General features: G+C 39.8%; 1 long non-coding RNA gene across 1 annotated transcript; it reads right to left on the bottom strand.

The window, feature by feature from the left end:
- Nucleotides 1–894: 894 nt before the first annotated feature.
- On the bottom strand, nucleotides 895–12,206 carry LOC144581924 (uncharacterized). The gene is made up of 4 exons (XR_013533368.1): nucleotides 12,096–12,206; nucleotides 8,446–8,754; nucleotides 7,389–7,516; nucleotides 895–1,016 (listed from the first exon to the last, which is right to left on the bottom strand). It is a non-coding gene; the product is annotated as an uncharacterized LOC144581924 (long non-coding RNA).
- Between the last annotated feature and the right edge of the window lie 2,032 nt (nucleotides 12,207–14,238).

Raw genomic sequence — 14,238 nt, 5'->3', positions numbered from 1 at the left:
GGTACTGAGAATTCTACATGTGACTCAAAGATGCTGACAAAGATTTTATAAAGTGTTTTTATTATCCCCATTTTATAGATGAGAAAGCTGAGGCAGAAACAGGCTGTGTATCTTCTCCAAGGTTGTCTATGAAAAGAAAGTAGCCAAGTCTGGATTCAGTCCCAGCAGTCTGATTCCAGGGCTCAGCTGCTCATGTGCTATGTTCACTGACTCTTAGAGAATAAATTAGAAATAACGTCACCCTTACATTAAATTTTCCAAAGAATATGAAAAGAGGGAACACTTTCCAACTCATTTTGAGATAAGAGAATTCATATGAATAAATAAGAAAAAGATAACACAAAAGAGAAATGAGATTTCACAAAACATTCATCTAAATGGTTTTTTTTTCTTTTTTAAAAAGAAAGGGAAAGAAGCCAGGTATTTTTAAAGTGCTCAATGTCATTACTCATCGGAGAAATACAAATTAACAACACAACATGTCCACCAGAATGATTACAGATAAAAAGACTAACAAGACCAGGAGCTGATGAGTATACAAAAAACAACAGGAACCCTTGGTATGGTCACTTTGGAGAAGAGTTCAGGAGTATCTGCCATAGGTAAACACATAAAATGCCCTATGAACCAGAAAGTCCACTCCTAGGCTTTTTTTCTTTTTTTGGCACACAGTCTTGCTCCTTTTTTTAAAAAATTTTTTATTGCATTTTAGGTTTTGGGGTACATGTGCAGAACATACAAGACAGTTGCATAGGTACACACATGGCAGTGTGTTTTGCTTCCTTTCTCCCCTTCACCCACATTTGGCATTTCTCCCCAGGCTATCCCTCCCCAGATCCCCCTCCCGCTGGCCCTCCCCTTCCCCCCCAATAGTCCCCAGTGTTTAGTACTCACCTCCCTGTGTCCATGTGTTCTCATTTTTCATCACCCGCCTATGAGCGAGAATATGCGGTATTTCATTTTCTGTTCTTGTGTCAGTTTGCTGAGAATGATGTTCTCCAGATTCATCCATGTCCCTACAAACGACACGAACTCATCATTTCTGATTGCTGCATAATATTCCATGGTGTATATGTGCCACATTTTCCCAATCCAGTCTATCATCAATGGGCATTTGGGTTGATTCCAGGTCTTTGCTATTGTAAACAGTGCTGCAATGAACATTCGTGTGCATGTGTCCTTATAGTAGAACGATTTATAGTCCTTTGGATATATACCCAGTAATGGGATTGCTGGGTCAAATGGAATTTCTATTTCTAAGGCCTTGAGGAATCGCCACACTGTCTTCCACAATGGTTGAACTAATCTACACTCCCACCAACAGTGTAAAAGTGTTCCTATTTCTCCACATCCTCTCCAGCATCTGTTGTCTCCAGATTTTTTAATGATCGCCATTCTAACTGGCGTGAGATGGTATCTCAATGTGGTTCTTATTTGCATCTCTCTGATGACCAGTGATGATGAGCATTTTTTCATATGATTCTTGGCCTCATATATGTCTTCTTTTGTAAAGTGTCTGTTCATGTCCTTTGCCCAATTTTGAATGAGCTTGTTTGTTTTTTTCCTGTAAATCTGTTTGAGTTCTTTGTAAATTCTGGATATCAGCCCTTTGTCATATGGGTAAGCTGCAAAAATTTTTTCCCATTCTGTTGGTTGCCAATTCACTTTAGTGACTGTTTCTTTTGCCGTGCAGAAGCTGTGGAGTTTCATTAGGTCCCATTTGTCTATTTTGGCTTTTGTTGCCAATGCTTTTGATGTTTTGTTCATGAAGTCCTTGCCTACTCCTAAGTCCTGGATGGTTTTGCCTAGATTTCCTTCTAGGGTTTTTATGGTGCCAGGTCTTATGTTTAAGTCTTTAATCCATCTGGAGTTAATTTTAGTGTAAGGTGTCAGAAAAAGGTCCAGTTTCTGCTTTCTGCACATGGCTAGCCAGTTTTCCCAACACCATTTGTTAAACAGGGAATCATTTCCCCATTGCTTGTTTTTGTCAGGTTTATCAAAGATTGTATGGTTGTGGATATGTTGTGTTGCCTCCGATGCCTCTGTTCTGTTCCATTGGTCTGTATCTCTGTTTTGCTACCAGTACCATGCTGTTTTGATTACTGCAGCCTTGTAGTATAGTTTGAAATCCAGTAGTGTGATGCCCCCCGCTGTGTTCTTTTTGCTTAGAATTGACTTGGCTATGCGGGCTCTCTTTTGGTTCCATATGAAGTTCATGGTGGTGTTTTCCAGTTCTGTGAAGAAAGTCAATGGTAGCTTGATGGGGATAGCATTGATTCTGTAAATTACTTTGGGCAGTATAGCCATTTTCACAATATTAATTCTTCCTAACCATGAACATGGAATGTTTCTCCATCTGTTTGTGTCCTCTCTGATTTCGTTGAGCAGTGGTTTGTAGTTCTCCTTGAAGAGGTCCCTTACGTTCCTTGTGAGTTGTATTCCAAGGTATTTTATTCTTTTTGTAGCAATTGTGAATGGCAGTTTGTTCTTGATTTGGCTTTCTTTAAGTCTGTTTTTGGTGTAGAGGAACACTTGTGATTTTTGCACATTGATTTTATATACTGAGACTTTGCTGAAGTTGCTTATCAGTTTCAGGAGTTTTGGGGCTGAGGCAATGGGGTCTTCTAGGTATACTATCATGTTGCCTGCAAATAGAGACAATTTGGCTTCCACCTTTCCTATTTGAATACCCTTTATTTCTTTTTCTTGCCTGATTGCTGTGGCTAGAACTTCCAGTACTATATTGAATAGGAGTGGTGACAGAGGGCATCCTTGTCTAGTGCCGGATTTCAAAGGGAATGCTTCCAGTTTTTGCCCATTCAGTATGATATTGGCTGTTGGTTTGTCATAAATAGTTTTTATTACTTTGAGATACGTTCCATCGATACCGAGTTTATTGAGGGTTTTTAGCATAAAGGGCTGTTGAATTTTGTCAAATGCCTTCTCTGCGTCAATTGAGATAATCATGCGGTTTTTGTTTTTGGTTCTGTTTATGTGGTGAATTACGTTGATAGACTTGCGTATGTTGAACCAGCCTTGCATTCCCGGGATAAATCCTACTTAATCATGATGGATAAGTTTTTTGATTTGCTGTTGCAATTGTCTTGCCAATATTTTATTGAAGATTTTTGCATCCATGTTCATCATGGATATTGGCCTGAAGTTTTCTTTTTTTGTTGGGTCTCTGCTGGGTTTTGGTATCAGGATGATATTGGTCTCATAAAATGATTTGAGAAGGATTCCCTCTTTTTGGATTATTTGGAATAGTTTCAGAAGGAATGGTACCAGCTCCTCTTTGTGTGTCTGGTAGAATTCGGCTGTGAACCCATCTGGACCTGGGCTTTTTTTGTGTGGTAGGCTCTTAATTGCTGCCTCAACTTCTGACCTTGTTATTGGTCTATTCATAGTTTCATCTTCCTCCTGGTTTAGACTTGGGAAGACACAGGAGTCCAGGAATTTATCCATTTCTTCCAGGTTTACTAGTTTATGTGCATAGAGTTGTTTGTAATATTCTCTGATGATGGTTTGAATTTCTGTGGAATCTGTGGTGATTTCCCCTTTATCATTTTTTATTGCATCTATTTGGTTGTTCTCTCTTTTCTTTTTAATTAATCTGGCTAGTGGTCTATTTTGTTGATCTTTTCAAAAAACCAGCTCTTGGATTTATTGATTTTTTGAAGGGTTTTTTGTGTCTCTATCTCCTTTCGTTCAGCTCTGATCTTAGTTATTTCTTGTCTTCTGCTGGGTTTTGAGTTTTTTTGATCTTGCTCCTCTAGCTCTTTCAATTTTGATGATAGGGTGTCAATTTTGGATCTCTCCATTCTCCTCATATGGGCACTTATTGCTATATATTTTCCTCTAGAGACTGCTTTAAATGTGTCCCAGAGATTCTGGCATGTTGTGTCTTCGTTCTGACTGGTTTCGAAGAACTTCTTTATTTCTGCCTTCATTTTATTGTTTATCCAGTCAGCATTCAAGAGCCAGTTGTTCAGTTTCCATGAGGCTGTGTGGTTCTGGGTTGGTTTCTGAATTCTGAGTTCTAACTTGATTGCACTATGGTCTGAGAGACTGTTTGTTATGATTTCAGTTGTTTTGCATTTGTTGAGGAGTGCTTTACTTCCAATTATGTGGTCAATTTTTGAGTAGGTGTGATGTGGTGCTGAGAAGAATGTATATTCTGTGGATTTGGGGTGGAGAGTTCTCTAAATGTCTATCAGGTTTGCTTGCTCCAGGTCTGAGTTCAAGCGCTGGATATCCTTGTTGATTTTCTGTCTGGTTGATCTGTCTAATATTGACAGTGGAGTGTTAAAGTCTCCCACTAGTATTGTGTGGGAGTCTGAGTCTCTTGTAAGTCATTAAGAACTTGCCTTATGTATCTGGGTGCTCCTGTATTGGGTCCATATATGTTTAGGATAGTTAGCTCTTCTTGTTGTATCGATCCTTTTACCATTATGTAATGGCCTTCTTTGTCTCTTTTGATCTTTGTTGCTTCAAAGTCTATTTTATCAGAGATGAGAATTGCAACTCCTGCTTTTTTTTTTTTTTTTTTTTTTGCTCTCCATTTGCTTGGTAAATCTTCCTCCATCCCTTTATTTTGAGCCTTTGTGTATCCTTGCATGTGAGATGGGTTTCCTCAATACAGCACACTGATCGGTTTTGGATTTTTATCCAATTTGCCAGTCTGTATCTTTTAATTGGTGCATTTAGTTCATTTATATTTAGGGTTAATATTGTTATGTGTGAATTTGATACTGCCATTTTGATGCTAGCTGGCTGGTTTGCCCATTAGTTGTTGTAGATTCTTCATTATGTTGATGCTCTTTAGCATTTAGTGTGATTTTGGAATGGCTGGTACTGGTTATTCCTTTCTTTGTGTAGTGCCTCTTTCAGAAGCTCTTGTAGAGCAGGCCTGGTGGTGACAAAATCTCTGAGTACTTGCTTGTTCGCAAAGGATTTTATTTTTCCTTCACTTCTGAAGCTCAGTTTGGCTGGATATGAAATTCTGGGTTGAAAGTTCTTTTCTTTAAGGATGTTGAATATTGGCCCCCACTCTCTTATGGCTTGTAGTGTTTCTGCCGAGAGATCTGCTGTGAACCTGATGGGCTTCCCTTTGTGGGTGACCCGACCTTTGTCTCTGGCTGCCCTTAGTATTTTCTCCTTTATTTCAACCTTGTTGATTCTGACGATTATGTGCCTTGGGGTTTCTCTTCTTGCAGAATATCTTTGTGGTGTTCTCTGTATTTCCTGCATTTGAGTGTTGGCCTGTCTTGCTAGGTGGGGGAAATTTTCCTGGATAATGTCCTGAAGAGTATTTTCCAGCACGGATTCATTCTCTTCGTCACATTCTGGTACACCTATCAAACGTAGGTTAGGTCTCTTCACATAGTCCCACATTTCTTGGAGACTTTGTTCATTCCTTTTTGCTCTTTTTTCTCTGATCCTGGTTCCTCGTTTTATTTCATTGAGTTGATCTTCGACTTCTGATATTCTTTCTTCTGCTTGGTCAATTCGGCTGTTGAAACTTGTGCATGCTTTGCGAAGTTCTTGTATTGTGTTTTTCAGCTCCTTTAATTTATTCATATTCCTCTCTAAGTTATCCATTCTTGTCATCATTTTCTCAAATCTTTTTTCATTTCTTTTTTCAAGGTTCTTAGTTTCTTTGCATTGATTTAAAACATGTTCTTTTAGCTCACAAAAGTTTCTCATTATCCACCTTCTGAAGTCTAATTCCATCATTTCGTCACGGTCATTCTCTGTCCAGCTTTGTTCCTTTGCTGGTGAGGAGTTTTGGTCCTTTCTAGGAGGTGAGGTGTTCTGGTTTCGGGTGTTTTCCTCCTTTTTGCGCTGGTTTCTTCCCATCTTTGTGGATTTATCCACCTGTCGTCTGTGTAGCTGCTGACTTTTCAATTGGGTCTCTGAGTGGACACCCGGAATGTTGATGATGAAGTATTTCTGTTACTTGGTTTTCCTTCTACCAATCTAGCCCCTCCACTGTACGACTGCTGAGGTCCACTCCAGGCCCTGCTTGTCTGGGGTGCACCTATAGCAGCTGCAGAACAGTGAGGGATGCTACCAGGTTTTTTTTCTGCTATTTTGTCCCAGAATGATGCCTGCCAAATATCAATCTTTTGGACATAGAGGGTCAGGGAGCTGCTTGAGGAGACAGTCCGTACTTTATAGGAGCTCAAGTGCTGAGCTGTGATCTCTGTTGTTCATTCAGGGCTGTTAGGCTGCTACGTTTAATTCTGCTGCAACAGAACTCATAAAAAAACCCTTTTCTTCTCAGATGCTGTGTCTCGGGAGGGTTGGGTCTTTCTTTGTGAGTGTCCGTTGTGCTGTCCTGCCCAGCTAGGAGGCAGTCTAGTAACTATTTGCCTGCCAAGGCTCCGCCCTGCTGGTGTGAGGTTCGCCATGTTTCTGCAGGCTCTGTCCTGCTGCTGCAGTCTCCGCCCTGCTGCCATGCACTACGCCCTGCTGCAGAGTCTCTCTGTTGTAGCGGGTTGCCTCGGCAATGGCAGGCTGTGTCAGCAATGGCCGTGTACCTCAGTAGGGGCTGATTGCCTCAGTAATGGGGGACGCCCCTCCCCCATGGAGCTGCACTGTCATGGGTTCAGCTGTGCCCTCAGGGAACCTCTCCACCGGGAGCGTTTGGAATCGCCATTTCATTTGTCCCACTGCGCTAACCCAAACACTGTTTCCCTGAAATTTCCTGGCCTGGCTCACTGTCCAAGTCCCGTTCAGCCTCAAGTTCAGCCCTCTCAAGTCTCAGATTGCCGGTTCAACAGGGCACCTGGACCAGTGTGCTTTGTGCGGAGCGCTGTGTAGCACCACTGTGCTACAGCACCGGCCACCGGCCACACCGGCTGCCGGCTGTGCCAGCCCAAGCCTCTGCCTGGTGTCCTGTGTCTCTTTTATACCTGGGAATTTCCCCGTTCTGTGGGCAACAAAGATCCATCTGGAAATGCAGCCCTGATTCACCCTCTCCATGCATTCACCAAGAGCTTCAATCCTGGGTTGTTCTCACCGTGCCATCTTGAGTCCCCATCTCCTACACTTTTACTCAGCAGAAAAAATTCACATGTGTGCACCAAAGACATGTACAAAAATGTGTTTGTGACACCTTTATTCATAAAAGCCCAAAACTGACAACAACCTAAATAACTATTAACAGCATAATGGAAAAATTGTGATATATTTATACTGGGAAGTACTACACAGCAATAAAAATAATCTGCTATGCACAATAATTTGAATAAATCTCACAAATTACAATGTTGAGCAAGAAAGAAGCCAGGCATAAAAGTGGGCATACTCTCTAATTCCATTTATATATTGTTCTAAAATATGCAAAACAAATCTGTGGTGACAGAAGTTAGAAAAATACTTACTCTCTGGGAAGTGTTTGTAGTGACTGATAAAAGTAGAAGGATGTTGGGAATGCTTCATTTGTTGATCAGGGCATTGGTTACATGGTTGTATCCACTTACTGCTTCAAATATAGTTCCAGAAGTAACACCTTGGTGAGAGAGAGGTTATTCAAATTTGTGGTATGTGTATCTTAAGTGAAAGTGGTTCAACCAGGTAGAGGAACATTAAGCACATTAAATTTCAAAATCAGCTAAATATCCATGGCATCATTAATGAGAATTAATAAAATTTAATGAAATTAAATTTTAAAAACTTAATTTAAAAATTTTTTTAAAACTTAAGGAAATTAATTAAATTTCAAAATCAGCTAAATATCCATTCTCGAGAATGATGCTATGGATATTTAGCTGATTTTGAAATTTAATCTGCTTAATGTATGAAACAAATGTTAAGTCCTGAGAATAAAAAGATGAAAAGACAAACTTCCTATCAGCAAATTGTTCACAATCAAGCTGAAAAAGAGGTATAAAAATAATCTATTTCAAAACAAAGTCTGCTGTCTTGGAATTAGGCACATAGTTTTGGGAGTTTAGGGGAGTGAGGGAAGGCTCTCTAGAAGTGGCAACACTTAAACCTTGTAAGTTTTGCAGGGGAAAGGGCTTCATCAGCTCTTCATCAGCCCATCTATCAGGTGGGAGAGGGAGGGGATCTGGGCAAAGGTATTTGAAACAGTTGACTGCATTTGCAAAAGAGAACACTGGGAGAAAGCATTGTGAATTATAGGAACATTAGGAGGTAGGTATAACCAGAGCTGAAAATGCAAGACAGAAATAGAGGTGACGCTGGCAAGTAAGGGTCTCTTATTCCATTTTGGATTTTTATCCTGTGAAACATTGGAGCTATTGGAGCTATTGAAGAATTTTTATTTAATCTGATGTGAAGGGTAGATGGGAGAAAAGGAAGACTGAGAAGATAAGGTAGGAGGTTTTTATAAAAATTCAGGAATATATGTCAGGTTTTACTAAACAATTCAAAATCTTAGTGGCCTACAACAGCAAACATCTGTTTCTTACTTACAGGTCTGTGGGTCAGCCGTGGTCTGTTTTAGCTTGGCTGGGCTGGGCCAAGCTTGGCTCCAGACTACATAGGCAGACTCATGTGTGCTCCATGGGTTTTCTATTTCCAAATCCATGATGAAGGAGCAATATCTTCTCTGTTCTTCTATTGATAGATGGCAGGAGTGCAGGGAGGTAGTAGGGGTGAGCAGAAACATGCAGTATTTCCTAAAGCCTCTACTCAGAGCTAGCACAGCATCCCTTCTATCCACCTTCCACCAGCCAGGGTCTCAGGGCCAAGCTCAGTGTCTATAGGACACAGTAGGATTCTCTACCCATAGGGAGAAGAAAGAGAGAATGAACACTAGCTGAACATATTAGCTCAATTAACCACACCAGGCAAAAGATTATGAACGCCTAAACTAATGCATACAGAATAGAAATAAACAAGAGGGAAATTAAGAAACTGAAACTGTAGCCAGATTCTGTTATCCTAGCTATTCTGGCTGGATAGAGATGGGCTGTCTTGTGAGGAAACTGGGAAATTAGACCAGAAGTTTTAACTCAAGGAAGTGCCTGATTAGAGTTGGGTAGTCAATCTAAATCAATTAACTAAATTGAAAACATTAGCCCAAGATGAGAAAGTCAAGGGCAAAGCCTCTCAAAGGGAGATAATGAGAGACAAGAATTTAAATAAGTGGTAGGAGGTGGGGTCAGTAACAATCTTAGTCTTATTCCAGTCCTTCAGGAAATGAGCATCCTGGGAGCTCTCAAAAGGAAGCCCCAGAACAGAGAAAGCAAGACAGGATAGAAGTAGCAGGAATGGGAGAGTTTAGGATGACTCGCAGCTGAGCCGACTAACAAATTAGGTGAATACTAGGGTCCTGCTGAATTATGGTACATAGAAGAAGTGAGTTTCAGAAAAAAACGATGGTAAGTTCAATTTGGTTTGATTTTTAAATCTGAGCGATCTAAGTGAACATGCTTCTAGAGAGTTGACTATCAGACCACAGAGCTCCCTCCTTTGTCTGTCACATTGTTTTCACATTCTAGAATTCCCTTTCTTTCCTCTGTCATGCATCCAAAGTCTAAGATTTTCATGATCATTTATACTTCCAATGCTGTCTTCCTTCTCTGAGCTGCTTACATTTGAAATTACCATGCCTCATTTAACGTGGGTCATTTGTGTTATATATACACAGGCACGTGTATGCACACATAATAATTTTGTACCCAAAAGTAAACTGTAAGTTACATAATGACAAGGCCTTATGTGACTTTTGTATCTCCTACAGAACTTAGAACGGTACTAGAAATATTTTGAAACCTAACTAATAAATGCAGTTGATAAGTAACTATTTCATAGTACTTTTATGACCTAGTTTGAACATTTGAGATAATTCTTATTCTTTAAACGCTTATCCTAGTGTGTATCTCCATGACTACATCTTTGTGCAATAAACAATTGTTGAAATTTTAACCTTGATTTATATTAAGTGGCAGATAAAAGCCTAGTTTAAAAATTAGGCCATAAGAATCAATAATCGAGAGTCTCAAGAGTTGACAAGTTGTTTTTTCCAAGATGGCAGATTAGAGGCTTTTAGCACATTTTGGCTACTTGAAAATAGCAAGATAGTACATAAAGATCAACTTTGTGAGCTTTAATTTAAGAAGAAAAATGAGAATCCCCTAGAATTATGAAGGAAACCCAGATCCCAGAGAAGAGAATATTGACAAATAGCCCCCATGACAGCATCAGGCTGAAAAAAATGAGTGATTCCCAATATGTAAGAGACACAGAAAGCCTCCCTCTGTGATTTACCTTTCCACTGGGGATCTGAGCAACCCAGGCCAAGGGAGAACACTTTGTCTCCCCCAAGTCCTAGAGCTAACTTGGGGAGAGGCTTGGAGACACTGTAAGGGAAAGACACCAGGAAAAGCTGCAGACATTTCCCTAGACTCATAACTGAGATCAGGGTGCCATTTTTAATGGCATTGGCAGGAATATAAATTAGTCCAGCCACTTTGGAAGGTATTCTGAAGATTTTTCAAAAAAACTTGAAAGAACTACCGTTTGACCCAACAATTCCGTCACTGGATATATACCCAAAAGAAAACAAATCTTTCTACCAAAAAGACACATACACCTGCATGTTCATCACAGCACTAGTCACAATAGCGAAGACATGGAATCAACCTAGGTGGCCATCAATAGTGGATTGGATTCTTAAAATCTAGTACATATACACTGTGGAACACTACATAGCCATAAAAAAGAACAAAATCATGTCCTTTGCAGCAACATGGATGCAGCTGGAGTCCATTATCATAAGTGAATCAACAAAGGAACAGAAAATCACATACTGCATGTTCTTACTTAGAAGTGGGAGCTAAACAATGGGTATTGATGAACATAAAAATGGCAACAACAGAAACCGGGTACTACTGGTATGAGGAGCATGGAAAGGGGCAAGAATTGAAAGACTAAGTATTGGGTACTATGCTCAGTACCTCACTGACAGGATCAATTGTACCCAAACCTCAGTATCATACACTATACTCAGGTAACAAACCTGCTCATGTACCCCCTGAATTTAAAATGCAAAAAAAAAGGTGACAAGTCTGAATGGTCAACTACTTTGTGATTTCTTTCTAAGCAGATGCCAATCAAAAGAAATAATACATGTTACAAGTGCAAGAGCATCCAGAAAAACTAGGTATTTTCTTAAAAGTGGGTTTGATTCTTTACATACTTTAAATCCAAGTTACTGTCCATTTTATGAGAGAAGGAAGTATAAAGAGTAACTGATAAGCTCAAACTTAGGCAACTTTTTGTTTGGAAGCAGGAGTAGAAGACAGGTCTCTAACTTTCGGACCAAGCACTAAGACCAAGTGAGTATAAACTCCTAAACAGCTGCTTGATCCCAGCAGGGCAGGAATAAAAGATACATTTGGGGCAGCTAAAATTAAAGGGAATGTTTTTAAATCTTTCAGTTCCTTTTTTAAAGGTAGGCTTTGAAAAACTTCATTTTGTGAGGTATTCAATGGGGACCTGGAAAACTGCTCTTAGCATTTTAACATAAATTAAAAATCATTTAAGCAGACCTCTATTCAGCTCTTGCCAACTGCACATTTATTTTTCTGGTAAAGGGGGCTTTGCTATTGCAAATGAAGGGGAAATGAAGGCATTTAGAGTTTGGGCATATCAGTGAAAAAAAAAGAGTGAATGTGGATGTTGGATTAAGTTGCTCTCATGGCTGCAATTCCATTTATCTGGGCAAGGAATTTGCCCCCCAACCAGGTACTCTTTAAAACATTCTGTGAAAGCTGAAGTCGCTGTGTAGAATCTGGAGTGGCTGCAGGTGTTTCTTAAAAGCTCATTAGCCCTCCAAAGAACTGTGAAAATAAAATCACTCCAGACCTAATGAGAGTCAGAGAGCAAGGTGGTCAGGGAAGAGCTAAGTTAGGAGGGAGCTGTTTCCATTACACCTGTATTGAGAGGTGGGTGACCTCCAAGAAGCCTGTAAGCTTAGTTCCATTTTGGGTAAGCAACTGAAAGAGTGGGGGATGGGAATGGAGAAATGAAGGATAAAACATTACTTGCTAATTCTAAACATATGTAGCCTGCACATTGGTGAGTTGAGGTTGGCAAAGGGTAAAACAAAATCTTACCGCACTGCTTTCCTCAGTGACAGCTATATTTGTTGATTTTTCCATTGGCACCCAGCTTTTTGAGTCTCCATTTTCTTAATTCTGAAACAACAGAGGGCAGTCATCTCTCATGGCTGAATACAACACTTGACATCTATGTTTTCATATAGAGAAGATCACCCTCTTTGGGCCTGCAAAACATCAGTCTCACTCAGGCCTATGGAGTAGAGAAATTTATATATTCACAGTCTGGTGGGTTCAAAGACCACAGGCTACACCTCTTCCTTTCCTTCTTGGCTTCTTCCATTTCCTAAAGCACAACCAGAATCTGAATAGAACGTGGCACATAAGGTTCTTCTCCACCCATTTTCTCCTATTAATGGAACATGGCAAAGGAAAAATCCCATGAATGTCAACAGCTAACTCAATTATAAAGATAGCCCACCTGGAATGAAAATCAATCAGTAGCCTCCACTTTTAGAAGGTGAAAGAGAAGGCAGGAAGGGATGTCACAAATTACAATATCATGGAACATGAGAATAACATGAACCTGGAAGCTGCATGTTCTGCAAGAACTAAGAAGACAAGGTATACCTTATGAGAAGTAATGTAGCCGAAAAACTTCTTTTTCACTGTTCTTAAGCTAGGACCGGCTGGGAAATAAAGCAGCTTTGTGAATATTTTTAGTCCTTTCTTATGGGTGAAGTACTTCTTGTAGCAAAACCTTTATTAATTAAAAATGAACTTTAAGAGAATAAGTTTCCTTACTTCTCCCTATACCTCTCCTGCCAAATCTTGTCCCAGTAGGTTTTGAGAGAACCCAAATCACTAACTGTGATCCCATTTAAAGTATTATAAACTTTGTCTTCTTTGAAGGTACAGAACATAAATATTGTCCAAGTTGAGCAGTCTGTAAGCTGCTTGGGAGTGAGTACCATCCATATTCAACTCAATATTTAGCACAACACCTACATTATCTGTGAATATATTTCAATTTGTATCAACTAATATTTATAGAGAATACACACTGTCCAAAATACGTTATTAACGTAACAGGGACATAAAGATAATTAAGAAATTTATCCTTATTCCCAAGGTCTTTCTACAATAGAAAAAGGTGATTAGAGATGTACAAATATTACAGTAATTCCAGGTGAAATAAGAGAAGTATCATGAAAGAATTTTAAAGGAGAGAAAAAGCCTCTCTTTCTGGAGGTTTCTGATATGGTTTGGCTCTGTTCCCACTCAAATCTCATGTCAGATTGTAATCCTCCATATTGGATGAGGAGCCTGGGGGCAGGTGATTGAATCATGGGGGTGGTTTCTGATGGTTTTTAGCACAATCCTCCTAGTGCTGTCTTGTGACAGAGTTCCCAAGACATCTGGTGGTTTGAAAGTATGTAGCACTTCCCACTTTGTTCTCTCTCCTGCCAGCCATGTGAAGATGCGTCTACCTTCCCTTTGCATTCCGCCATGACTGTAAGCTTTCTGAGAGCTCCCTAGAAGCAGAAGCCTGCATAGCCTGCAGAATCATTAGCCGATTAAACTTCTTTTCTTTATAAATTTCCCAGTCTCAAGCATGTCTCTAGAGCAGTGTGAGAATAGATTAATACAGTATTCCCAAAAGCTGATTCGAGGCAATGATGTTTCAGATAGCCCTGATAGATCAACAGGATTTAAATAGGCAGAGCTGAAAAGAACAAACTGCTTAGTGTGACATGAGTACAGAGAAGAATGATTCTGGTGGCCAAGAAAATGGCCACATAAAGAAAAGTGAGTGTTAAGGCTGGAAAGGTGGATTCAGTCTAGCAGTGTTTTCTCAAGTTGCGGGTTATGAATGGATAAATATTATCTGTCGGTATTTGGTATCTATTCACAGCCCTTTCTATTCTATATTCTGGTCCCATATGTCAAGCTCTAGAAAGTTAAATTTTACATGTGCAAGGCTCTTTGGCAGTTTAGGTTCATATATGATTTAGACTCTGACAATGAGATGTGTTCGTAGAGAGTTTGGAAGGCAGAAAGGAGATGTGAGTCAGTGGTGCGCCACAGTGTCAGCTAACAAGATTGAAAATTTGAAAGACATTTCAGGAGTCAATTTTTCGGAGGTTTTTCAGGGAAATCTCCAAAGTGAAAGATAAGACAATGTGACTTGAAAACCCTA

The sequence above is a fragment of the Callithrix jacchus genome, chromosome 3 (assembly GCF_049354715.1).
Source record: "Callithrix jacchus isolate 240 chromosome 3, calJac240_pri, whole genome shotgun sequence".
Lineage (NCBI taxonomy): Eukaryota > Metazoa > Chordata > Mammalia > Primates > Cebidae > Callithrix > Callithrix jacchus.
This window is presented reverse-complemented; position numbering and strand designations above follow the sequence as displayed.